Here is a 26,841-nt window from a genome sequence, read left to right on the forward strand (position 1 = left end):
AGGATCCACAATTATTCAAAGGCATCGACAAAGTGAAAAACAAGAAAAACAAGAAAATCAATAAGCAAGATGCTGGAGAGAGTTAAGAATCACAGAATCATAGAAAGTGTAGCGCACAGAAAGAGGCCACTTGGCCCATTATGTCTGTGGCGGCTGAAAAATGATCCACCTGTTCTAATCCCACCTTCCAGCATTTGGTCCGTAGCCCTGCAGATTACGGCACTTGAGGTGATTATCCAGACTCCTTTTGGATGAGTTGAGGGTTTCTGTCTCAACCACCCTTTCAGGCAGTGAGTTCCACACCCACACCATCCTCTGGGTGAAAAGGTTTTTCCTCGTCTCCCCTCTAATTTTTCTACCAATCACTTTAAATCTATGCCTCCTCGTCACTGACCTCTCTGCTAAGGTGAATAGACCTTGCACTTCCACTCTATTTAGACCGCTCAAAATTTTGTACATTTCAATCAGATCTCCTCTCAGCCTTCTCTGTTCCAAGGAGAACAGCCCCAGCCTATCCAGTCTTTCCTCATAGCTGCATTTTTCCAGTCCTGGCAACATCCTTGTAAATCTCCTCTGTATCTTCTCTGGTGCAATTGCATCCTTTCTGTAATGAGGTGTCCAGAACTGCACACAGAACTCAAGTTGTAGCCTAACCCATGAGTTATACAGTTGCAGCATAAGCTCGCTGCTCTTGTATTCTATACCTCGGCTAACAAAGGAAAGGATTCCATCTGCCTTCTTAACCACCTTATCGACCTGTCCTGCCATCTTCAGGGATCTGTGGACATTCAATCCAAGGTCTCTCACTTCCTCTATACTTCTCAGTATGGTGTATTCTGTTGCCTTGTTTGACCTCCCCAAATGCATCACCTCACACTTCTCCAGGTTGAATTCCATTTGCCACTTTTCTGCCCACTTGACCAAACCATCAATATCTTCCTGCAGCCTACAGCTATCCTCCTCATTATCTACCTCATGGCCAATCTTTGTGTCGTCTGCAAAGGTCTTGATCATGCCCCCTACTTCCAAATCGCTAATATGTACCACAAAAAGCAGGGGACCTGGTACTGAGCCCTGCAGAACACCACTGGAAACAGCCCTTCGGTCGCTAAAACACCCGTCACAATTACCCTTTGTTTCCTGCCACTGAGCTAATTTTGTATCCACCTTACTGCATTTCCCTGTATCCCATAGGTTTTTATTTTTTTAACCAGTCTGCCATGTGGGACCTTGTCAAATGCCTTGCTAACATCCATGTGGGACACGTCAGTTGCACTACCCTCATTTATCTTCCTTGTTACTTCTTCAAAAAATTCCATCAAGTTGGTCAAACAAGATCTTCGCTTAAAAATCCATGCTGACTATCCTTGATTAACCTGTGCTTTTCGAACTGACAGTTTATTCTGTCTCTCAGAATAGGTTCCAGTTATTGGGCCATGACTGAGGTTAGTCTGACTGGCCTGTAATTACTCGGTCTTTCCTTCGCTCCCTTTTTCAACAGAGGTTCAACCTCTTTTGTAGCAGACTACTGTAAATTTCACAATTCGCATGGGAAAAAGTATTAAATACTTCACTTACAAGTTCTAATGTTACTGGCAAAATGAGGGCTTATGTATGATTTGAACCCAGGACCTCACACAAATACACAGCAGGAATTCTGCTCCTTTACCAAAAAGCCATCTCCTTTATAGAGATGTAAATATGTAATATTGGAAGAGTGGAGGGCTTGGGACCAGGACAGTGACTTTGACTTTTCTGCCTGTCTTCCAAATTCTGCAAGGTTCCATACAGACAATTAATGAACTGTCAGGGTGTTACTTTATTCCATTCTTCTTCTTCTTCTTCTTCTTCTTAGGCAGTCCCTCGGGAACGAGAATGATTTTCTTCCACTTCAGGGTTCTGGGTCCAGTGACTAGATGTCTACTTAAATCGCAGAGAAATTAAACACTTTTCAATTTGTCTCACGACATAAATAGCAACATTTGCAGATATTTCACAGCTGTATGATTGGATGCTGCTAACGTTGTTACACTCAGTACACATGGTACCTTAATGTTGCAATAAATATTATAATATCTATTCAGGTAACTGTCATCCCACAGCTGCAAAATTTCACTGGTTCAACATTCTCATCAAATACTAAAGCATTCCACAAAGCAAGCCTCACAAATTCAACACCAGTTTCTCTTTTGGAGTCTCTCTGGTGTAATCTGATCTCTGATAGATTACTGGTGATCATCCTCCACATGAGCAGTCGTCCTAATCCCATGTACCTGTCCTGTTCCCACCTCCCTTTCCTGTAAACACAACAGAATTCCATACTGCTGATATATGCTGGTAAACACTTTCCTTGTTGTATGAAACTGTGATTACAGTGGAAATCCGCAAGAGAGGAAGCTATTGTTGGCACCTTTAACTCTGCAGCCAGTGACCAGAAGAATTCTCACTCCTGAACGAGGACTGTTTCAATTTCCTTTTGGAAGATCACATCATCACATGAAGGAAGTGAAGTGTTTTTGTATCACAGTGACCACAGAGGAGTTTTAAAACAAACTATTAAATTATGAATTCATATTTTATTTTGAATGCTACATTGGAGGTTAATTTCACAGACAGTCCTGCAGTTTATGATTTGTGTGAAATCAGTGAGATTGTGAGTTGGGTCGACCCCTCCCTATCAGAGTCACCAGGACAAAGGGAGTGTTTAGTCATCGACATCTTGCTCAGTTCAGCATTTTGGTGGCTGGCTCTTGAACTCACACCGTCTCCTGACAGTGACAGGAGTAAACAAGTCATCGCTGAGGATTTCAAGTGCTATTTAAAGATTAATCACCTTTTACTGTTCACTTACTGCTGGAGGTTTGAAGAGGACATTTGAAACACGTTGGGAGACTTTCTGGGAAACTTTGTCAAGACTTCACCAACACTCTGTCAGCATTTACTCGGGAAATACTCTGAGGATTTCACCTATAAAGAGTAAGTGCTGTGTTACTCCACCTTATTGGAAACTTTATAGGAATCAGCAGGAGAAAGGGAGCGTTTGGTCATTGACATCTTGCTCGGTCTGCAGGAGGAATGGGAGGAGGACACGAGGCCAGGCTGAGCAGCACCAGCCACGGCAGGAGAGAAGGACAGGAGAGACAGGAGAGGGAGGTGGACTCCTTCTCCTCTAAGTACAGGACATTCCTCCTCCTTTGGACCTCCTCCATCAAGACCTCCAGTACTGTATCTGTGAACCTGTGCCTTCGTTCCCTCAGTCCCTGAGTGATCCTGAAACATGCTGCTGTGTGTCAGACAGCACACTTCACACCTTCAGTGGAAATGTGTGTGTGGAACCCACTTATACTGCACCAAGAACATTGCTTCAAATCAGCACTCGAATGATGAACTGCAGCTTTCTGTTTTCATGCCTCCAGGCAATTTCAAATTATGGTCATCAGAATGTTGTGTGAAAACCAGATTTCAAACAGGCGAGTCTTATTATCACAGCACCCGTATCCCAAAATCACCATCTGGAATTTCCTTCTGAAAACCACCCACTTCTGGGAGCTGGTCTGGCAAGTGAAGTGGGACACGGCCCCTCAGCAAAACTCCACATCAGAAGTGACCATTGGGATTTCTGCCATGATTTCCCTCTCTGAGCCTCTGTAACTCTGATCATTTTGTGACAGTGCACCCACCAGAATCAAATGACTGGAGCGACGGGAGAGAAATGGCTAAATGTGAACACACAGTGGGCTAATTCTGGATCAGGGATTTACCAGGAGTTATGGCAATGATGATGAAACTGCAGTTTCTGAGCAGTCAAGGCTACGTTGTCAGAATGCCAGCTATGGAAGCAGTAACTGTTGTCACTGTAGAAGTGACCAGAGCTCTTCTACCCTCCTCCTAATGTCTGGTTGGCAGCTACATTGATCTCCCGGACGGCCAGTGCCCAGGGTCTTCCTCACTTCATGTGTTGCCTCCCTCATTGTGTTGTCGGTGTGAGTTCTGGACTCCTCCAATTGTCCCGTCATCTGCACCAGGAGAGAAGAGACTGTCTCCACAGCCTGTGTGTGAGACCAATGCTCATCAATCATTGATCTTTACCAGCCGAGGCCTCGGAGATCTTGCTCTTGGAATCCTCAGCTGAGACCTCCTGCTTCTGTCACTCCCGGGGGAGAGACAGATTTCTCCTCAATGTTATCCCCAGTTCCTCCTGCTCACTGCTGCTCTGTGTCAGGAATACTGCCTCCCTGAATGGGTTTGAAGATTCACCAATAGTTACAATAACACAACAGAATATTTATTTAATTACAATCCATACATTTACAAATGTGTAGGTCATGTTGAAAGAATGATCAGTTTGTTGTTCTGAAGAGGAGGAGGTGGAGGAGGATCGAGGTCTGTGTCTTTAGGTTTCATTCTGGTGGGGTACAGCAGCAGTTCATTACACAGCTCGTCCACCAGGTAACCCACCGGGCGGGTCAGACACGTTCCAGCTGCTGCAGGAGTAAAGTTGAAAAGGTCACGCGTGTTCTCGGAGCTGCTCCTGCTCATTATTGAAGAATAACTCACAATCCATGGTATAGGAATTGATCTTTCTCTGATCAATGGTTTTGTTTCTGAGAGTGAATCACAGCAGAGAGAATTCACAGCTAAATTTCAAACATCTATAAGTAGGGATTTGTGTGTCAATAGTGTGGAGACACTAAAGATCCCTTTGAATCAGACAATTATAGAGACGGAGCTGAATACATGGAAAGAAATGGAGGATGGGAACAGATGATGAACCTCTGCAAATTCAACAAGGGGGTTGTTCTGCTGCCAGAGCAATGGTGGAATATGCTGGTCCCAGTCTGCCTGGTATTGTGGAGCAGCTGGCTTCTCACATCTTTAAGATCCAACACTGTCAGGCAGTCACTGTGACTGTCTTCCTTGGAGAAGTGATAAAAGCTCCACAGGTTTCGAAGCATCTTAAACTAACTGCTGTGATAGGTATCTGAGGAAGTCCATGTAACTCCCATTGGGCTCCTCTAGATATCTATGAGGAAGCCTCGGCAGATCCAGTAAGTGGCAAGATCATCCACAGTGTTGACCTACAAGATCTGATGATCTCCTCACTCTTTCCATCCAAGTGCAACAATAAGTGAACCAGTTTGGAATGGACCTGTTGGTAGAAGAAAGATCTTCACCCTCAGATTCCACTTGGTCAAGTTTCCCAACACATTGGAACATTTCCACCTGTACTTTCTCACACCTTCCCTCAAAGAGTGACTGAATTCTGCTGAGGATTGTATCGACAAAGGGTGGATTAGTATTTTCTCTCAACTGAATCATGTATGACAGCACCTCAAGCATTAGCATCTCTTTGTTCTGCTTATTCCTCAACAGGTTAATGATTGAGTCCAGCACCCTCCAAAACCATCCAACATCTCCAAAGGTCATGTTCTCCAGGCCCCTGACACACTGCAATGAGAGAAGCAAACAGCAAATACCTCAACAATCTGCTCACCAGAGTGATTGTGAGTGGTTGCGAAGAGGATGGAAGGACAGCAAGTGACAATATTAGCTTGCCCAGCGGAGACAGAAATTGATGAAACCTGGTGGTGTTTGGTGGATCTCCCAGCTCCAAAACTTGAACAGAGACAGGGAATGAGGCCACCGTTCCCTTCTGCACCCCCTTTATCATCTCCGACTTCGGAGCACCAAACCTACATGGCTCAAGTGGTGACTAAGGTAACTGCAGCAGCCCCAACAGCGTCTCTAGTTGAAATTAGCTAACTCAATCAAGAGTGGGAATCAAGCCTGAGATCCTCTGGTTCATATGGTTGAATGTCAGGTGAACGGCAGTGCCTTTACCACTAGACCATTGGGAGAACTTGACAAAATGCATTTCTAAATTAAAACGTGCAATTTGTTTTCAGCAGCTTAAAAAACACAGATTTAGTTTATTTTCACAATTCCCTGTCTGGTTTTTACACAAATGCACTGAGTTCCCATTGAGCCTTGAGGATAGAGTGTAATTAGTCTACAAAAGCAGACAGGTCAAATGGCTACTGATTGGGACAATCCGATTAATGTCATTTGAGAATGATAATAACTTAAATCTCTGGGAAGGAGAGGAACTTATTACACTGGGTTTTTAAAAATCCACAATATAAGTGATTATGTTTGTAAACAGTTTCAAAGCAGCTGTTTACAGAAGTTAAAGGAACTCGGTTATGAATTATAGTCATCTTTTTGATGAGGCATTATTAGAGGTCATGCTAGATTAACGCTGGTGTTTTGTAGAACCAATGCTTCTCTGGTCTCAAAATTCCTCGCGTTCGACCACAATGTTGCTCATCAACACATTTAGCCTTTAGATCCTTAACTATTTACAAACATCTCCCACTCCCCAAAAAATCTTATTCCCCGTGCTTGAATGGATCAGATTGTCGGACGGCTCTAATCTTGATTATCTCATGTTTTTTCATGCTTGTAGAGAAAGTGAATACATTTACAAAAGGTCAGGGATGAGTTCTGTTTGACTTGTGGGTTCTGGATTTCTTCGGTAAGTTGTATGGTCTGTTTAGTAGTGCAGTCTTCGGAAGGCAAGCCTGCTCTTGCTGCAGAGCCTCTGCTGGAAGCACAGCAGCTCAGTGAAGTGCTTGAAGACTCAATATCATCTGTCAAGCTGCTGTCTTCTAGATCTGGGGAGTAAAAAACACAATCACATGAATAAAAAGTTACTGTGCTGAGAATGTTTCAGGTTATTGAAGTGTTCTGGCTCAGTCTGGGTTCAACAAAATCCATAAGACAAACAAGCAGTTTCTCAATTGTATAAAATCCGTCATTCTTCAACTCAACCTAAATCGAAACAAATGTTACATTCTGTAGAAAAAAATTATTCCCTTATTGCTCAGGCTGTCAACACAGGCCAAACCCATGCATACGAGGTAGTCAATGTGACTGCATGGTGTCACAAGTGTTTCTGCCCCGACCTTTGAGGCCAGACTCCTTTTCTTAAAGATGGCCTTTTTGCACCTTCCCCATGCCCCGCACCATAATTCACTCCTCGCCAAGTGCACAAGTGACCTTACACACTACAAATTAGCAGCACTAGAACAGAACCGTGTGGGGCACTGCTCCCCACTTCCATCCCCACGGAGAAACTGCCCTTAACTCCTACTCTCCCCTCCCTCAGAACCAGTTTTTAATCCCATTTCATCCCCTTCCCCTAATTCCAAAAGTGTTAATCTTCTCCAATGGTCTCCTCTCTACTAACTTTTCCAAGGCATTCCGAATGTCCCTGTACACACGGCCACCATTATCTGTCACTTCGAAAGAACTCTATTGGGTTTTGTCGAGCACGATTTTCCTTTATGAAACCAGTGTTTCTGCTTCTAATTATTTTCTCACTTGGATATTTAGTAATTTTATCTTTAAAGATTCTAAACATTGACCTAGAAAATAAGAAATAGGAGCGGGTGTAGATTGTACGGCCCCTCGAGCCTCTCCACCATCCAATAAGATCATGGTTGATCTTCTACCTCAATCCATTTCCCACCCTATCCCCATTTCCCTTGTTTCCATTCGTGTCCAACACTCTACCAATCTCAGTCTTGAACATACTCACTCAACTAACATAGATGTTAAATTAACTGGGCTGCAATTATTCGGCTTAGTTCTGTCACCCTTTTCGAAGATGGATCTTACATTACCTCTGAATGAACACAATAAAAGTGTCAGTGCAAAGCTGAAACCACTTCACACTGATCGAAAATGCAGTCTAAATACACCCAAAATGGAAGAGGGAACTTCAGGATTTTGACCACAAGGACTTCATAATGGCTCCAGTTGATGTGAGGATTAGTGAAATAGATTCAGCAACACATTTGTGAATAAGATCTAGGGTTTTACAAAGAGGTGATGTAAAATACATACAGGTTTGACAAATCTATTTTGGAGATCTGTTAGCTGTACCTTGAGCTCACAGTTCTGTGTCCTCACCGTGCTTATCGTAACCTTGTCACTCTGCATGAGAGGGAGTCTCATGTAGGTGAGTTATCTCTTTTCCATTGGTTGTTTTGCCAATGCAAGCCACTTCACTCAGACTACAAAGCAAACAGATAACATATCCCCAGACATGTAGCTATTCAGCCTTACAGGTTATAAACATTGGGATTCTGAGGAATGCCATCTGGCCTATTCACAGGAACAAAGAACAAAGAACAGTACAGCACAGGAACAGGCCATTCGGCCCTCCAAGCCTGCGCCGATCTTGATGCCTGGCTAAACTAAAACCTTCTGCACTTCCGGGGCCCATATCCCTCTATTCCCATCCTATTCATGTATTTGTCAAGATGCCTCTTAAACGTCTCGATGGTACCTGCTTCCACCACCTCCCCTGGCAGCAAGTTCCAGGCACTCACCACCCTCGCACATCCCCTCTAAACTTTGCCCCTCTCATCTTAAACCTATGTCCCCTAGTAACTGACTCTTCCACCCTGGGAAAAAGCTTCTGACTATCCACTCTGTCCATGCCGTTTATAACTTTGTAAACCTCTATCATGTCGCCCCTCCACCTCCGTCGTTCCAGTGAAAACAATCCGAGTTTATCCAACCTCTCCTCATAGCTAATGCCCTCCAGACCAGGCAACATCCTGATAAACCTCTTCTGTACCCTCTCCAAAGCCTCCACATCCTTCTGGTAGTGTGGTGACCAGAATTGCATGCAATATTCTGTGGCCTAACTAAAGTTCTGTACAGCTGCAGCATGACTTGCCTATTTTTGTACTCTATGCCCCAACCGATGAAGGCAAGCATGCCATATGCCTTCTTGACTACCTTATCCACTTGCGTTGCCACTTTCAGTGACCTGTTGACCTGTACGCCCAGATCTCTCTGCCTGTCAATACTCCTAAGGGTTCTGCCATTTACTGTATACTTCCCACCTGCATTAGACCTTCCAAAATGCATTACCTCACATTTGTCTGAATTAAACTCCATCTGCATTTTCTCCGCCCAAGTCTCCAACCGATCTATATCCTGCTGTATCCTCTGACAATCCTCATCACTGTCCGCAGCTCCACCAATCTTTGTGTCGTCCGCAAACTTACTAATCAGACCAGCTACATTTTCCTCAAAATCATTTATATATACTGCAAACAGCAAAGGTCCCAGCACTGATCCCTGCGGAACACCACTAGTCACAGCCCTTCATTCAGAAAAGCACCCTTCCACTGCTACCGTCTGTCTTCTATGACCGAGCCAGTTCTGTATCCATCTTGCCAGCTCCCCTCTGATCCCGTGTGACTTCACCTGTTGTATCTGTCTGCCATGAGGGACCTTGTCAAAGGCTTTACTGAAGTCCATATAAATAACATCCACTGCCCTTCCTTCATCAATCATCTTTGTCACTTCCTCAAAAAACTCAATCAAATTAGTGAGACACGGCCTCCCCTTCACAAAACCATGCTGCCTCTCGCTAATAAGTTCGTTTGTTTCAAAATGGGAATAAATCTGTCCCGAAGAATCCTCTCTAATAATTTCCCTACCACTGACATAAGGCTCACCGGCCTATAATTTCCTGGATTATCCTTGCTACCCTTCTTAAACAAAGGAACAACATTGGCTATTCTCCAGTCCTCTGGGACCTCACCTGTAGCCAATGAGGATGCAAAGATTTCTGTCAAGGCCCCAGTAATTTCTTCCCTTGCCTCCCTCAGTATTCTGGGATAGATCCCATCAGGCCCTGGGGATTTATCTACCTTAATGCTTTGCAAGACACCCAACACCTCCTCCTTTTTGATAATGAGATGACTGAGACTATCTACACTCCCTTTCCTAGGCTCATCATCCACCAAGTCCTTCTCCTTGGTGAATACTGATGCAAAGTACCCATTTAGTACCTCGCCCATTTCCTCTGGCTCCACACATAGATTCCCTTCTCTGTCCTTGAATGGGCCAACCCTTTCCCTGGTTACCCTCTTGCTCTTTATATACGTGTAAAAAGCCTTGGGATTTTCCTTAATCCTGTTTGCCAATGACTTCTCATAACCCCTTTTAGCCCTCCTGACTCCTTGCTTAAGTTCCTTCCTACTGCATTTATATTCCTCAAGGGATTCGTCTGTTCCTTGCCTTCCAGCCCTTACAAATGCTTCCTTTTTCTTTTTGACGAGGCTCACAATATCCCGTGTTATCCAAGGTTCCCGAAACTTGCCAAACTTATCCTTCTTCCTCACAGGAACATGCTGGTCCTGGATTCTAATCAACTGACGTTTGAAAGACTCCCACATGTCAGATGTTGATTTACCCTCAAACAGCCGCCCCCAATCTAAATTCTTCAGTTCTTGCCTAATATTGTTATAATTAGCCTTCCCTCAATTTAGCACCTTCACCCGAGGACTACTCTTATTCTTATCCATAAGTACCTTAAAACTTATGGAATTATGGTCACTGTTCCCGAAATGCGCCCCTACTGAAACTTTGATCACCTGGCCGGGCTCATTCCCCAATACCAGGTCCAGTACGGTCCCATCCCTAGTTGGACTATCTACATATTGTTTCAAGAAGCCCTCCTGGATGCTCCTTACAAATTCTGCCCCATCCAAACCCCTAGCACTAAGTGAGTCCCAGTCAATATAGGGGAAGTTAAAATCACCCACCACGACAACCCTGTTACCTTTACATCTTTCCAAAATCTGTCTACATATCTGCTGGCTGTTGGGAGGCCTGTCGTAAACCCCCAACATCGTGACTGCACCCTTCCTATTCCTGAGCTCCACCCATATTGCCTCGCTGCATGACCCCTCCGAGGTGTCCTCCCGCAGTACAGCTGTGATATTCTCCTTAATGTAATGCAACTCCCCCACCCCTTTTACATCCCCCTCTATCCCGCCTGAAGCTTCTAAATCCTGGAACATTTAGCTGCCAATCCTGTCCTTCCCTCAACCAAGTCTCTGTAAAAGCAACAACATCATCGTTCCAAGTACTAATCCAAGCTCTAAGTTCGTCTGCCTTCTGTTATACTTCTGGCATTGAAACAAATGCACTTCAGACCACCAGTCCCGCTGTTCTCCGCAACATCTCCCTGCCTGCTCTTCCTCTTAGCCTTCCTGGCCTTATATACTAGTTCCTCTTCATTTATTTCACTTGCTGTCCTACTGCTCTGGTTCCCACCCCCATGCCACACTAGTGTAAACCCTCCCGAGTGACACTAGCAAACCTCGCAGCCAGCTCATTGATGCAGAAAGAACTGCATCCCTCACTCCCACACTCTCCAACTGTTTCTTCAATGTTGCCAAGCTTTTTTATCTTCACTGCCCTATCTGGAAGTCTTTTCCACATGGCGATCACTATTTGTGTACGGAACACCTGACATCAGTCCTAATTTTGCTTTCTACCAGTTGAACCTGTGTGTCTTGGTTTGCTAAAATAACTGGCACTAGCCTTCATGTCCTAGGCTGACACTCCAATTTCACTTTCACTGAGGAGCCTCCTAGTCTGTAGATGGAGAATATTACTGCTGGGCACTTACGGGTTCAAACCCACATCATGTTGTTTTGTTGCAGCATGAACTATTGCATTATATATAACTTTACAAATAGCATTTCAATTATTTTATCCAATCATTGTTTTTTTTAACTTTTTCTCCTCCTCTGGTTGTTGAGTCCTCACTGGGATTATGATCCATGGGTTCGGTCAGCCCTCTAGAACATTCTTCATGTGTGAGCTGAGAGAGCCATTGTTGACAGGCTGCTTGGAGCACATCACAAGTTGAGCTTAATCTCTCCCTTGCCTCAGGTCCATCCCTGTGTAATTGACATCAAGTCACTGAATTGCTATTAGGAGGAGGAATCCTGGCTACGTTTTCCCATTCTTAAACTAAGGACACTGAGACTAAATGTGGTACATCAGCTCAGCACAAATCTGGGCAAATCTACCTTGGGGTTTCCGAGTTTCCATCATTCCATTGCCACGCCACATACACCCATTAAACCTTTAGGGGAGGTGGAACAACAAACAGCGGCAAAGAATTTTGATCCAGTTTCTCCAGTTGAATGTGTCCAGTGCATTTCTTTCTTTGTTTTAAAGAACATTTTTTCCTCAAGCCCCAAGAGAGTGGGAAAAGGAACTGGATTGTTATCTCACAACATTCTGTGCAGTTCAGTTCAGTCAAAACTCCGAATGGATGTGTTCTTTGAGATTTATGTCTTCTGGGAAAGCCATTCCCCCTCCCTCCTACCCTAAATGAAGAGGGAGCCCCTCTTATCTGTGCAGGGATAGGCACTGACATGTTGATGTTGCACCATGGACATTTGACAAAATTATTGACTCAGCCACAGACATGGAGGCAATTAATCTGTATATAAATTGTATAGCCAATCTGATGCCTTCAAAACACAGTCTGATTTAAAACATATTTCTCCCTGTAAATAAAGTAGCATACAAACATCAATGGAGAGCAGCACAAATGCATTAGCTAGCAAGCAAGCAATATAGTATGTAATGCCAATGCGAATTACTTCCATTGACAGAATAGAGCCAGCTACACCATGTCACGAGGCAGTAGATGGACCTTATCGATGACTTCTGTGGATTCACACTGTGTCAGGACTGCAAATTCATTCAATAAACCATGAAACCCAAGGAGATGATTGTTATTGTTTTTATTGAGGTGAGGCAATAGAAATATCAGCAGGAAAATGGACCATTTCTCATACTACTGATGTTCTTGTGTTCTTGTGTCTGGACAGAGTAGATAGGGAGAAACTGTTCCCATTGCTGGAAGGATCGACAACCAGAGGACACTGATTTAAGATGATTGACTAAAGAATCAATGGCAACATGAGGAAAAACTATTTTAAGCAGCGAGTAGTTAGGATCTGGAAGGCACTGCCTGAGAGTGCGGTGGAGGCAGGTTCAATCGAGGCCTTCAAAAGAGAATTGGATAATTACCTGAGGAGAAAAATTTGCAGGGCAATGGAGAAAAGGCAGGGGATTGAGACTAGGTGAGTTGCTCTTGCAGAGAGCTGGCATTGACACGATGGGCTGAATGGCCTCCTTCTGTGCTGTAACCAGTCACTGATTCGATGAGTTTATCATCTTAAAGCCCTGTTACATTTGCTCTTCCTTTTATCCATGTTAAAGACGAACATTTTTGATTTCTTTTGTTAAATACTGCTTACATGCTTACTTGCATGAATTTGTATTATTTATTCAGGTTGAATTGTCTTATTCAAAAAAATTATCTGTTTATTTATTTCTGTCTTATTTATTAATAACACCTAAGTACATTTATACACAATGATACACACAAATATATTCCAAAACCACACATACAGACACACACATTTATTCATAATGAGCCCATTGATGCACCCCCGGCTACAGTAAAATAGTGGTAATATTTACTGCACTAGTAATCCAGAGGCCTGGACTAATAATCTGGTGACAGTGATTTCAAATCCCAGTAATAATTTGGTGACAGTGATTTCAAGTCCTATCACCACATTTGCAGAATTTAAGTTCAGTTAATGAAATAAATCAGCAATAAATAGCTTGTATCAGTAATGGTGACAATGAAACAACTGGATTATTGGTTCACTGATGTTGTCAGGACAGGAAATCTGCTGTCCTCACCTGGTCTGGCCCATGTGTGACTTCAAACTCACAGCAATGTAGTTAACTCTTTACTGCTCTCTGAAATGCCTGAGCATACCGTTCATCTGTTTCAAATGAACAACAACAAGAAAAACTGCAAATCCACATGGGCTGCAGCTGTTCAGGAAGCCGGTTCAGCAGCAGCAGCTCAAGGGCAAGTCGGGATGGGCAGTAAATGTTGGCCTTGTAAACGATGTCCATATCTAATGAATGATCAATAAAACTCATCATTTACAGGATCACAGTTTCAATCACAGACATGTATAACATGATGTAGATTAGAAACATAATGAAAATACATTTACAACTGATACCGTCATAACTTCAGCACTCATTTCGTATATAAATGTGATACCCACATACACACACTGACAGTTTATATTGTCACAAGGTACTATTTGCAGTTCTAGGAAAAGTCTACACACCAGAGCTTTCCAAAGCCAAATGCTGCAGTTGTAGAAAATGTGAAATTAGGAAGGGAAATGTTCATAGAATCATAGAATAGTGAACAAAGAGACCATTTGGCCCATCGTGCCAGTGCTGTATATTTGGCAGTGTTCTCCAATTAGTCTAAGTGCGCTGCTTTTTCCTAAAAACATCTCAAAATGATACTCCCCTGTCCTGGCAATATATCCACATGACATTCATTTTATGGAAACTTTGCATGGAAGTCAGCCAATGACCAGAAGAGGGCAGCATGAACCGCCATTGCAGCTGAACATATTGGGCTGAATTTTACCAGCCTCTCGATGTCATGGGTCACGGCAGGAGGGGGCCATAAAATTCTGCGGGAAGAGGCCCGCCTCGACCCCCGACTTCGGGAAAGGCCCGCCGCATATTACCAGCAGTGGGGGGACCTCGGTGCAGCCTCCCCCCTCCCCCCCTCCACCCACCCCCAGCCGCTTGGCAATGGGACCAAGTGTGAGATTCTGAAACCAGTTTTCAGGCTTCAAAATATGTTCAATGGGGAAGAAGAACAGTCAGAAGTCGTGGTCTATTTTGGAACCAATGACATGGGTAAGAAAAGGGTTGAGATCCTAGAATCAGAGTTTTAGGAGCTGGGAAGGAAGTTAAAGAGCAAGACCACAAAGGTTATAATATTTGGATTACTCCCATGTGTATTAGTGAGTATAGGAATAGTAGGATAATACAGGTTAATGCATGGCTGGAGAAATGGTGGATGAGGCAGGGCTACAGCTTCCAGGAACATTGTCACCACGTCTGGTGTTGATGTGACCTGCACAAGATGGACAGGACAAATGTCCTCGCAGTCACTTTAATTAATGCTTTGTGAAAGGATTTATACTAATTTTGCTGGGGGAGGGGCACAAGGATGAAGCATTAAAGAATAGATACAAGGTGCACCGAGGACTGAGAGAAACAAACAGCATTAGAATAAAGAATAGTTCAGAAACACAAGCCTCAAACAAGAGACAAATGCAAGTCAGACTGAGATAGGTTTAGAGTGCATGTTTGTAAATACTTGCAGCATGGTAAATAGGATTGGTGAGCTGCAGGTACAAGCAGTCACATGGGATTGTGGTCCAGTGGCAATAACGGAGACATGGATCAAACAAGGGGAGGAATGGGAACTTAATATTCCTCACTGCGATGTATTCAAGAAAGATAGAGAAGAAAAATAGGCAGAGGATTGTGTGGGTGCAGCTGTATTGATCAAAGATACTGTTACAGCACTAGGAAGAGAAAATGTACTTGAGGGTTGAAAGGTAGAATCTATTTGTTTAGAATAATGCATCAACAGAGGAGTTATTCCACTGCTCAGTGTATATCCAGGCCACTAAATAGTAGGAAGTGGATAGAGGAGCAAATTTGTAGGCAAATTGTCGAAAGATGCAAGAACCTCTGAGTAATGCTAATGGGGATTTCAATTATCCGAATACAGGCTGGGAAAATAACTGTGTGAAGGGCAAAGAGGGAGAAGAATTCCTGGAATGTGTGTAAGAGAACTTTCTGAATCAGTATATTTCCATCCAATGGGGAAGGAGATGGTACTGGATCTAGATTTGGAGAATGAAGTCAGGTGAATGAAGTATGTTTCAGTCGGAGAGGATTGTGTGCAAGAATCATTAAAATATCATTCGTTTTAGAGTAGCTGTGAAAAAGGACTGTCTGTGTGGGTATAAGAACATAAGAAGTAGGAACAGCAGTAGGCCATTCAGCCCCTTGATCCTACTCCGCCATTCAATAAAATCATGGCTGATCTGATCGTGGTCTTAACTTCACTTTCCTGCCCCCTCATAACCCTTGGCTCCCTTGTCAATCAAAAATCTGTCGAACTCAGCCTTGAATATATTTATTGACCCAGCCTCCACTGCTCGCTGGGAAAGAGAATTCCAAACGCTAATGACCTACTGAGAGAAGAAATTCCTCCTCATCACCATCTTCAATTGGAATCACCTTAATTTGAAACTGTGTGCCCTATTTCTACATTCCCCCATGAGAGGAAACATCCTCTCAGCATCTAGCCTGTCGAGCCCCCTCAGGATCTGATATGTTTCAATAAGATCACCTCTCATTCTTCTAAACTCCAATGAGTACAGGCCCAACCTGCTCAACCTTTCCTCATAAGACAAACCCCTCATCCGAGGAATCAGCCTAGTGAACCTTTTCTGAACTTTTTCTCCCCCCAAAAATATGCTTTATTCATAAAAATCTGTAAAAAAAAATGCATGACAAAACAGTTCAAAACAGCACCAAGTTGACATTCCAGAGATGTAGAGGAAAGGATAGCGAAGATGATTCTCGACAGGGGCGAGAGTAACAGGGTAGTTGTTATGGGGGACTTTAACTTTCCAAATATTGACTGGAAATACTATAGTTCGAGTACTTTAGATGGGTCTGTTTTTGTCCAGTGTGTGCAGGAGGGTTTTCTGACACAGTATGTAGACAGGCCAACCAGGGGCGATGCCACATTGGATTTGGTACTGGGTAATGAACCCGGCCAGGTGTTAGATTTAAATGTAGGTGAGCACTTTGGTGATAGTGATCACAATTCGGTTAGGTTTACCTTAGCGATGGGCAGGGACAGGTATATACCGCAGGGCAAGAATTATAGCTGGGGGAAAGGAAATTATGATGCGATTAGGCAAGATTTAGGATGCGTAGGATGGGGAAGGAAACTGCAGGGGATGGGAACAATCGAAATGTGGAGCTTATTCAAGGAGCAGCTACTGAGTGTCCTTGATAAGTATGTACCTGTCAGGGAAGGAGGAAGTTGTCGAGCGAGGGAGCCGTGGTTTACTAAAGAAGTTGAAGCGCTTGTCAAAAGGAAGAAGAAGGCTTATGTTAGGATGAGACGTGAAGGCTCAGTTAGGGCGCTTGAGAGTTACAAGCTAGCCAGGAAGGATCTAAAGGGAGAGCTAAGAAGAGCAAGGAGAGGACACGAGAAGTCATTGGCGGATAGGATCAGGGAAAACCCGAAGGCTTTCTATACGTATATCAGGAATAAAAGAATGACTAGAGTTAGATTAGTTTAGAGATACAGCACTGAAACAGGCCCTTCAGCCCACCGAGTCTGTGCCGACCATCAACCGCCCATTTATACTAATCCTACACTAATCCCATATTCCCACCTGTCCCTATATTTTCCCTACCACCTACCTATACTAGGGGCAATTTCTAATGGCCAATTTACCTATCAACCTGCAAGTCTTTGGCATGTGGGAGGAAACCGGAGCACCCGGAGGAAACCCACGCAGACACAGGGAGAACTTGCAAACTCCACACAGACAGTACCCGGAATTGAACCCAGGTCGCTGGAGTTGTGAGACTGCGGTGCTAACCACTGCGCCACTATTCCGCCCCAGATGAGGGACAATCAAGGATAGTAGTGGGAAGTTGTGTGTGGAATCAGAGGAGATAGGGGAAGCGTTAAATGAATATTTTTCGTCAGTATTTACAGTAGAGAAAGAAAATGTTGTCGAGGAGAATACTGAGATTCAGACGACTAGGCTAGATGGGATTGAGGTTCACAAGGAGGAGGTGTTATTTTGGAATTTTGGAAAGTGTGAAAATAGATAAGTCCCCTGGGCCAGATGGGATTTATCCTAGGATTCTCTGGGAAGCTAGAGAGGAGATTGCAGAGCCTTTGTCCTTGATCTTTATGTCATCATTGTCGACAGGAATAGTGCTGGAAGACTGGAGGATAGCAAATGTTGTCCCCTTGTTCAAGAAGGGGAGGAGAGACAGCCCTGGTAATTATAGACCTGTGAGCCTGACTTCGGTTGTGGGTAAAATGTTGGAAAAGGTTATAAGAGACAGGATTTATAATCATCTTGAAAAGAATAAGTTCATTAGCGATAGTCAGCACGGTTTTGTGAAGGTTAGGTCGTGCCTCACAAACCTTATTGAGTTTTTCGAGAAGGTGACCAAACAGGTAGATAAGGGTAAAGCAGTGGATGTGGTGTCTATGGATTTCAGTAAGGCGTTTGATAAGGTTCCCCACGGTAGGCTATTGCAGAAAATACGGAAGTATGGGGTTGAAGGTGATTTAGAGCTTTGGATCAGAAATTGGCTAGCTGAAAGAAGACAGAGGGTGGTGGTTGATGGCAAATGTTCATCCTGGAGTTCAGTTACTAGTGGTGTACCGCAAGGATCTGTTTTGGGGCCACTGCTGTTTGTCATTTTTATAAATGACCTGGAAGAGGGTGTAGAAGGGTGGGTTAGTAAATTTGCGAGTGACACGAAGGTCGGTGGAGTTGTGGATAGTGCCGAAGGATGTTGTAGGGTACAGAGGGACATAGATAGGCTGCAGAGCTGGGCTGAGAGATGGCAAATGGAGTTTAATGTGGAAAAGTGTGAGGTGATTCACTTTGGAAGGAGTAACAGGAATGCAGAGTACTGGGCTAATGGGAAGATTCTTGGTAGTGTAGATGAACAGAGAGATCTTGGTGTCCAGGTACATAAATCCCTGAAAATTGCTACCCAGGTTAATAGGGCTGTTAAGAAGGCATATGGTGTGTTAGCTTTTATTAGTCGGGGGATCGGGTTTCGGAGCCACGAGGTCATGCTGCAGCTGTACAAAACTCTGGTGAGACTGCACCTGGAGTATTGCGTGCAGTTCTGGTCACCGCATTATAGGAAGGATGTGGAAGCTTTGGAAAGGGTGCAGAGGAGATTTACTAGGATGTTGCCTGGGATGGAGGGAAGGTCTTACGAGGAAAGGCTGAGGGACTTGAGGTTGTTTTCGTTGGAGAGAAGGAGGAGGAGAGGTGACTTAATAGAGACATATAAGATAATCAGAGGGTTAGATAGGGTGGATAGTGAGAGTCCTTTTCCTCGGATGGTGATGGCAAACACGAGGGGACATAGCTTTAAGTTGAGGGGTGATAGATATAGGACAGATGTTAGAGGTAGTTTCTTTACTCAGAGAGTAGTAGGGGCGTGGAACGCCCTGCCTGCAACAGTAGTAGACTCGCCAACTTTAAGGGCATTTAAGTGGTCATTGGATAGACATATGGATGAAAATGGAATAGTGTAGGTCAGATGGTTTCACAGGTCGGCGCAACATCGAGGGCCGAAGGGCCTGTACTGCGCTGTAATGTTCTAATTCTAATTCTAAAAAAAAGGTGCAAAAGAAATCAGTTTTCTTCAAAGCAGGAGTGAGTTGCCACACAACCCTTCCATTCCTTTTTTCATGTCGTGTACATTTTACAGCAAACCCATATTTGGTGTAAACAGCCTGAGGGGTTTCCCATGGGTCCAGCCCCTCAGTTCACTATGGTGGGAGGACTTTACATTGTGGTCTTTCCCCATTGAGCCTTTGTGACGGCAGCCCCAAGCTTGAGTGCATCCCTCAGCCTGTAGTCCTGGACCTTGGAATGTGCCAGTTTGCAACACTCGGTGGTGGACAACTCTTTGCGCTGGAAGACCAGCAAGTTTCGTACAGACCAAAGAGCGTCTTTCACCAAATTGATAGTCCTCCAGCAGCAGTTGATGTTTATCTCAGTGTGTGTCCCTGGGATCAGCCCACAGAGCACAGACTCCTGTGTTACAGAGCTGCTTGGGATGAACCTCGACAAATGCTTTTCCACACATGCTTTGCAAATACACATTCCAGAAGGAGTCTCTTCCCCACTGCAGCCACCTCAAGGGCAGCGTGTGGAGGGGGATAGACTCCGGGTGTGCAAGAGGGATCTGACGGGGAGGGCCCTTCTCACCAGCAGCCAAGCTACATCCTGGTGCTTGTTTGATAGTTCTGGTGATGAGGCATTCCGTCAAAGGACTTTGATGGTCTGCTTGGGGAACCATCCGACCGGATCCACCATCTCCTTTTCCCAAAGGGCCTTGAGGACATTCTGTGCAGACCACTGCCTGATGGATTGGTGGTCAAAGGTGTTTTCCCGCAGAAACATTCCCACATAGGATAGTTGGTACGACATGGTCCAACTGGATGGAGCGTTCCGCGGCAATGTGACCAGGCCCATCCTTTGCAACACCGGGGACAGATAGAACCTCAGCACGTAGTGACACTTGGAGTTTGCGTACTGGAGATCTACACACAGCTTGATGCAGCTGCACACGAAGGTGGTCATCAGGATGAGGGCCACGTTGGGTACATTTTTCCCACCGTTGTCCAGAGATTTGAACATCGTGTCCCTCCGGATCCGGTCCATTTTAGATCTCCAGATGAAGCGGAAAATGGCTCGGGTGACCGCCACAGCGCAGGAGTGGGGTATGGGCCAGACCTGCACCACATACAGCAACAAAGTGAGCGCCTCGCACCTGATGACCAGGTTCTTACCCACAATGGAGAGAGATCGCTGCCCCTCCCTTCCGAACCATATCCCCAGCACCTTCAGGTAGTCTGACCTGACGGTGAAGGGGACAAAGGATCGGTCAGCCCAGTTCCCAAAGAACATGGCCTTGCTCTTGCCATGGTTAACTTTGGCTCCCGAGGCCAGTTCAAACTGGTCGCAGATACTCATCAGTCTGCGCACGGACAGTGGATCCGAGCAGAAGACGGCGACGTCATCCATGTACAGGGAGGTTTTCACCTGAGTGCCTCCACTGCCTGGGATTGTCACCCCTCTTACGCTCGCATCCTTCCTAATAGACTCAGCAAAGGGTGCAATACAGCAAACAAACAAGACCGGGGAGAGAGGACAGCCCTGTCTGACTCCAGATTTGATCGGGAAACTTTCCGATTCCCACCCGTTGATTGAGACTGCGCTACTGATGTTTGTGTAGAGCAGTTGGATCCAATTGCAGATTCCCTCCCCAAACCCCATTTTGGAAAGCACGTCCATCATGTAGGTGTGCGATATCCTGTCAAAAGCCTTCTCCTGGTCCAGGCTGATGAGGCAGGTGTCCACCCTCCTGTCCATACATAGGCGATCGTATCCCTGGGTAGTGCGAGACTATCAGAGATCTTCCTGTCGGGTACAGTACAGGTCTGATCAGGGTGAATCACCAACTCCAGAGCAGACTTGACTCGACTGGTGATGACTTTGGACAGAATCTTGTAATCAACATTAAGCAGTGAGATGGGCCGCCAATTTCTGATTTTTGCCCTCTCCCCCTTCCGCTTGTAAATGAGGGTGATGATGCCTTTCCTCATGGATTCTGACATGCTGCCGGCCAGGAGCATACTCTCGTATACTTCCAGCAGGTCCGGGCCGACCCAGTTCCACAGGGCCGAGTACAACTCAACCGGTAAGCCGTCGCTCCCGGGACTCAACGGCCTTTGTCAGCGTGTCCAGAGTTAGTGGCTTGTCCAGTCTCTCCCTCCTGCTGTTATCTAAGACCTTTGTGATAGATGACAGGAAGGACTGGGAGGCTCTGCTGTCTGTGGGCTTCGCGTCATACAGCCCAGCATTAAAGTATTTGCTAATCCTTAGTATGTCGGACTGTGAAGACGTGACTGAGCCATCCTCTTCCTTCAGGCTGCTGATAACAGAGCTCTGTGTGTGTACCTTTTGGAAGAAGTAATGCGAGCACATCTCATCCTGCTCAATGGAGCGAAATCTGGACCGGAAGATGATCTTGGAGGCCTCCGCGGCAAAGAACGAGGCCTGCTGGCTCTTCACCTCTTGGAGGTCCTCCTTGACCTCGACCCCCATTGATTGCAGCCGGAGCAGATTTTGCATACTTTTCTGGAGTCGGGACATTTCCCTCTGTCTCTCTCTCGCCTTCTGAACACCTTTGTGGATGAAGAACCTCTTGATGTTCTCCTTGATCGCTTCCCACCACTGAACTGGAGACTCAAAGAGAGGTTTCACGGTCCTCCAACCTTTGTTATCCCTTTTGAGTTCCTCAACGTTCTCTAGGGTCAGCAGTGTAGCATTGAGCTTCTACCTCCCTCTGCCAACCCGCTGGACGTCCTGTAAGTGACAGTCGGCCAGTAAGAGGCAGTGGTCGGAGAAGAACACCGGCTTGACATCGGTGGATCTGACCGTGACAGCACGGGACACAAACAGGAAGTCAATCCTGGAACGGGCAGACCCGTTCGATCTTGACCATGTGTATCTGCGCTGCGCTCCGTCTGCAGGTTTGCTGAAGACGTCGTGCAGTTTGGCATCTTTAACTGTTTCTATTAGGAATCTGGACGTAGCGTCCAGTTTGCTGTCGTCACTGCTGGATCGTCCAGCCGTATTGATGATGCAGTTGAAGTCACCGCCTAGGATGACTGGCCTGGACGTCGCCAGCAGCAGTGGGAGCTGCTGGAAGACGGTCAGCCGCTCGCTGCGTTGTACCGGGGCGTACACGTTGATCAACCGGAGCGGAGCGTTGTTGTCCATTACGTCTGCTACGAGGAGGCGACCGCCCACCACCTCCTTAACTTCGGAGATGGTGAAGTTACCTCCCCGCAGCAGAATACCCAGGCCGGAGGAATGGCAGTCATTACCCCCCGACCAGATCGATGGCCCATGGGACCACCATCGTGACCACTGCCTGTAGGTGCTGAGATGTGGTATTCCACACTCCTGCAGAAACAGGAGGTCGGCTTTGACCTTGGCAAGGTAATCCAAGGTTGAAACATATCGCGTAGTGGATTTAATGCTACGCACATTTATGGAAGCAATCCTTATACCCATTTTTTAAAAGTTGGTTGTTGCTTCCCATACCATTTGTCCTTGCTAGTCCCAGTCCTTCGGGATGTTCCTGCATACCCATAGTGTACGCAAGCTGTTTCACATTCGTTGGGCTCAGAAACCCCTCCTGGTTTTTCATGCAGGGTTTGTTCCGCTGGGTTGACATCGGGGGGGGTCTTGTAGGCAGTAAGGATAGGGTTGTCCTCTGCTGTTCCCCTCTGTTCCTCCTCGAAAACATCACTGCTCCCTGCTTCCCGGAGCTGAGGTGCGCCAGACGTGTCTTTGCTCTCAGTGTCCCGGAGCTGGGATGCGCTGGCCATTTCGTTAGGTGTGGCACTTTGGGGTTGGGGCTCGCCAGGCCCATCACATCTTCCTGTGTCCGGGGGCTGGGGGGCGTTATCTTCCAGCTCCTTGGAGTTCTGCCGCTTCTTTTGAAGGGGCCGTCGTTCCAGCACTTCCTCATCCAGTGAAGAGGAGCTGTTGTAGTCTGTCTCAGAAGGTAGTCTCCTCTTGCCACTGGTTTGGGTGGTGACCTGTTCTGCTTTTGGAGGTCTTTTCTTTGTGTTTTTCCTTTGTACCACTTTCCACTGACCGGTTTGTCCATCTGCTGCCTCCTCCTCCATTGATTCTGTCTGTGGAGGAGGGGTTTCCGGGTGCAGGGGAGGTGCTGGGTCGCTGGTTTCAGCTGCCTCCACTTTGTTCTCCTTCTCAGGTAGAAGTTCCTCACTGCGGAGAAGGTTGCTTGTCTTCTTTCCAGCACCTGACGCCTTCGTCGAACCTTCTCCCGGCCTTTCCTTGGACCTTGCTGCCTGAGCATAACTGAGGCAGCGTTTGGGGCAGGTTTTGTAGAGATGGCCTGCCGCACCGCACAAGTTGCAACACTTAGTCTGCTTACAGTCCTTGGTCTGATGGCCTTCCTCCTTGCAGTTCTTGCAAACAACCATGCTGCAGCTAGCTGCCGCGTGACCAGATTTGCCACAGGTGCGGCAAAATCTGGGCTGCCCAGCGTAGACCAAGAAGCCTCGACTTCCCCCGATAGCGAAGCTGGAGGGAGGGTGGATAATGGTTCCACTGGCATCGACCTTCAAGGTCACCTTGACCTGCCGCTTGCTGGTCCAAATCTCAAAGGGGTTCTTGACATCAGTGCTGCTGCCGGCCACCTCGACGTACTTGGCGAGAAAGGTGAGTACATCCACCACCGGAACATGGGGGTTGTAGAGGTGAATCGTCACCACCTGGTCACGTTGTGAAGAGTGCCTTCACTGTGAGGGTCGACAATGGCGCCTGGTCCCCTTTCTCCTTGAACGCCTTCAGGAACTTGATGCATCCTGCCACATTCTTGAACATCATGTCGAAATACCCACTGTTGGGGAAATCCTGCAGGCAGAAGATGTCCGAAGCTTGAAATCCACAGCAATTGATGAGGATTTTCTTGATGAAGAAGGTGCGATCGACCAGTGCATCTCCTTCCTTGTCCTTCACCACCACCCGAACGGTGTTCCGCACTCCCTGGCCTGAAGCGCGAAGATTGGTTATAGCCATTTTACTCAAAGCCTACCCAGGATCAAAAGCCAATGATCATGCTTTCTTCTCTTCCAAATAAGCACCGATAAGAACAGATACTACACTTGATCTTAGCCAAAAGGCCCTTATTTATGTTTAAAATACTAGTCTGGGACCCACTCTTCTCTCCCTCAAACTGAATGTAAAATTCAATCATATTATGATTGCTACTACCTAGGGGCACCTGAACTATGAGGTAATTAATTAATCCTATCTCGTTGCACAATGCCAGGTCTAGTATAGCCTGCTCTCTGGTTGGCTCCAGAATGTATTGTTCCAAGAAGTTATCCCAAAAACATTCTATGTATTCCTCATCTAGGCAACCTCTGCCCATCTGAATTTTCCAGTCTATATGTAGATTAAAACCCCCCATAATTATCGCTGTACCTTTCTGACAAGCTGCCATTATTTCTTCCTTTATACCCCATCCTACAGTGTGGTTAATGTTAGGTGGCCTATACACTGCTCCCACAAGTGACTTCTTGCCTTCATGATTTCTCATCTCTACCCAAACTGCTTCCTGATCTCCTAAACTTAGGTCATCCCTCTCTATTGTGCTAATACCATCATTAATTAACAGAGCTACCCCATCACCTTTTCCAAGCTTCCTGTCCTTCCTAAATGCCATGTCACCTCCAATATTCACATTCCAATCTATGTCGCCCTGCAGCCATGTCTCTGTAATGACTATCAGATCGAGATCGTACTTATTTATGCTATTTGTGCTCACAGTTCATTTGTTTTGTTTCGAATGCTCCATGCATTCAGATACAGAGCATTTAGTTTTGTCCTTTTATTATTTTTGTCACCTCTAGCCTTTTCTGTTGATTTACTCTTTGATTTGTATGCTTTGTCTCTTCCTGTCTCGGTCTCTTTATCATTTCCCCTATTTATACCTTTCTCTCTTGCCTTGTCTCTCCTCCTTGATTCACCATATCTTCCCAAATTTGATCCCTTGCCCCCACTATTCAGTTTAAAACCGTCTCTACTTCCCTAGTTATGTGGCTCGCTAGAACACCGGCCCCAGCATGGTTCAGGTGCAGACTGTCCCAACGGTACAGCCACTTCTTTCCCCAGTACTGGTGCCAATGCCCCACGAACCAGAACCCACTACTACCACACCAGACTTTGAGCTGTGCATATGTTTCTCTAATCTTATTTGTCCTATGCCAATTTGCACGTGGCTCAGGTAATAATCCAGAGATGATTACCTTTGAGGTTCTGCTTCTTAATTTGCTGCCTAGTTCCTCATTCTGACGATGCAGAACCTCTATCCTTGTCCTGCCTATGTCGTTGGTACCGACATGTACCACGACAACTGGATCCTCCCCCTCCCATTGTATGTTTCGCTCCAGCCCTGAGCAGATGTCCTTAATCCGAACACCGGCAGGCAACACAGCCGTCTGGACTCTTGCTCTTTGCTGCAGAGAACAGAGTCAATCCACCTTACTATACTGTCTCCTACTACCACTACATTCCTTTTTTCTCACTCTTTGAGCCGCAAACACTTACTACAGATGTGTTTGCCCTGGATCACACTGGCATCCAGGAGCTCCCACATGCTGCAGCTGTGACACATCACCTGTCCTGTCATCCTTAAAGTGTTCTAATTAACTACTTAATTATTTTATTCAATTATTTATTTTATTGTATATTTTATTAAGCTTACCACTAGTTTGTTTACTATTTTAAACGTTAGGACTAAAATGGACCTTAATCACTTACCAGATAGTCATCAAACATGCAGCTTCTTCCAAATCAATGAACTACCTGCTTGCCTGTGATGTCACAGCTTACCAGATCCTCACCAAACAGCTCCTTCCACTGCACCGAAGCAAGAACCAAATCCTGCAAACTCACCCCAGCGGCTCTCTGTTTCCCTGCTCTCACTCTCCATTGTGATGTCACTCCTGCCTTGCTCTGTCTCCAAGTCTGTGCTTTTGACGCACTTCTTATCTCTCTGTTCCGTCGTGCTCCTGTGTCTCTGGTCCAAAATTAGACTTTGATGAGACTCGAACCCACACCTTTGAACATTTTCTTTATCATTATTTATCAGGTCCAACACGCTATCCATTGCACCACAGAGCCACATATGTTTTAAGAAACATCACCAGGGCCTTTGATCTTGTCAGCAGAGATGGTCTCTTCTTCTTTCCACAAGAACATGCACAGTTCCATCAGTTACAATGGAGCAACATCAGACACTTTCAAGATCAACAGTGGGGTAAAGCAGGGCTGCGCGCTGGCGCCAACTCTCTTAGGAACAGAGGAACATAGGACTAGGCCATTCAGCCCGTCGAGCCTGCTCGACCATTCAATTTGATCATGGCTGATTATCTACCTCTATGCCCCTTTCCCCTGCTATCCCCATATCCCTTGATATCATGAGTATCAAGATTTTTATCAATTTCTGTCTTGAACATGCTCAATGATTGAGCTGCCACAGCCCTCTGGGGTACAGAATTCCAATGATTCACCACCATCTGAGTGAAGAAATTCAACCTTTTCTCAGTTTTAAATGGCCTACTCCTTATTCTGAGACTATGTCCCCTGGTTTTAGACTCACCAACCAGGGCAAACATCCTGTCGACACCCA

At 45.6% G+C, this 26,841-nt stretch overlaps 1 long non-coding RNA gene across 1 annotated transcript in view; it reads right to left on the reverse strand.

Moving 5' to 3' along the window:
• Positions 1–5,845: 5,845 nt before the first annotated feature.
• The window catches only part of LOC137350443 (uncharacterized), a 43,323-nt gene continuing 22,327 nt past the window's right edge, over positions 5,846–26,841 (reverse strand). The window contains exon 3 of the long non-coding RNA XR_010969421.1: positions 5,846–6,674. This is a non-coding gene — a long non-coding RNA (uncharacterized lncRNA). The remainder of the gene's footprint in view (positions 6,675–26,841) is intronic.

Source organism: Heterodontus francisci, chromosome 35 (assembly GCF_036365525.1).
Source record: "Heterodontus francisci isolate sHetFra1 chromosome 35, sHetFra1.hap1, whole genome shotgun sequence".
Lineage (NCBI taxonomy): Eukaryota > Metazoa > Chordata > Chondrichthyes > Heterodontiformes > Heterodontidae > Heterodontus > Heterodontus francisci.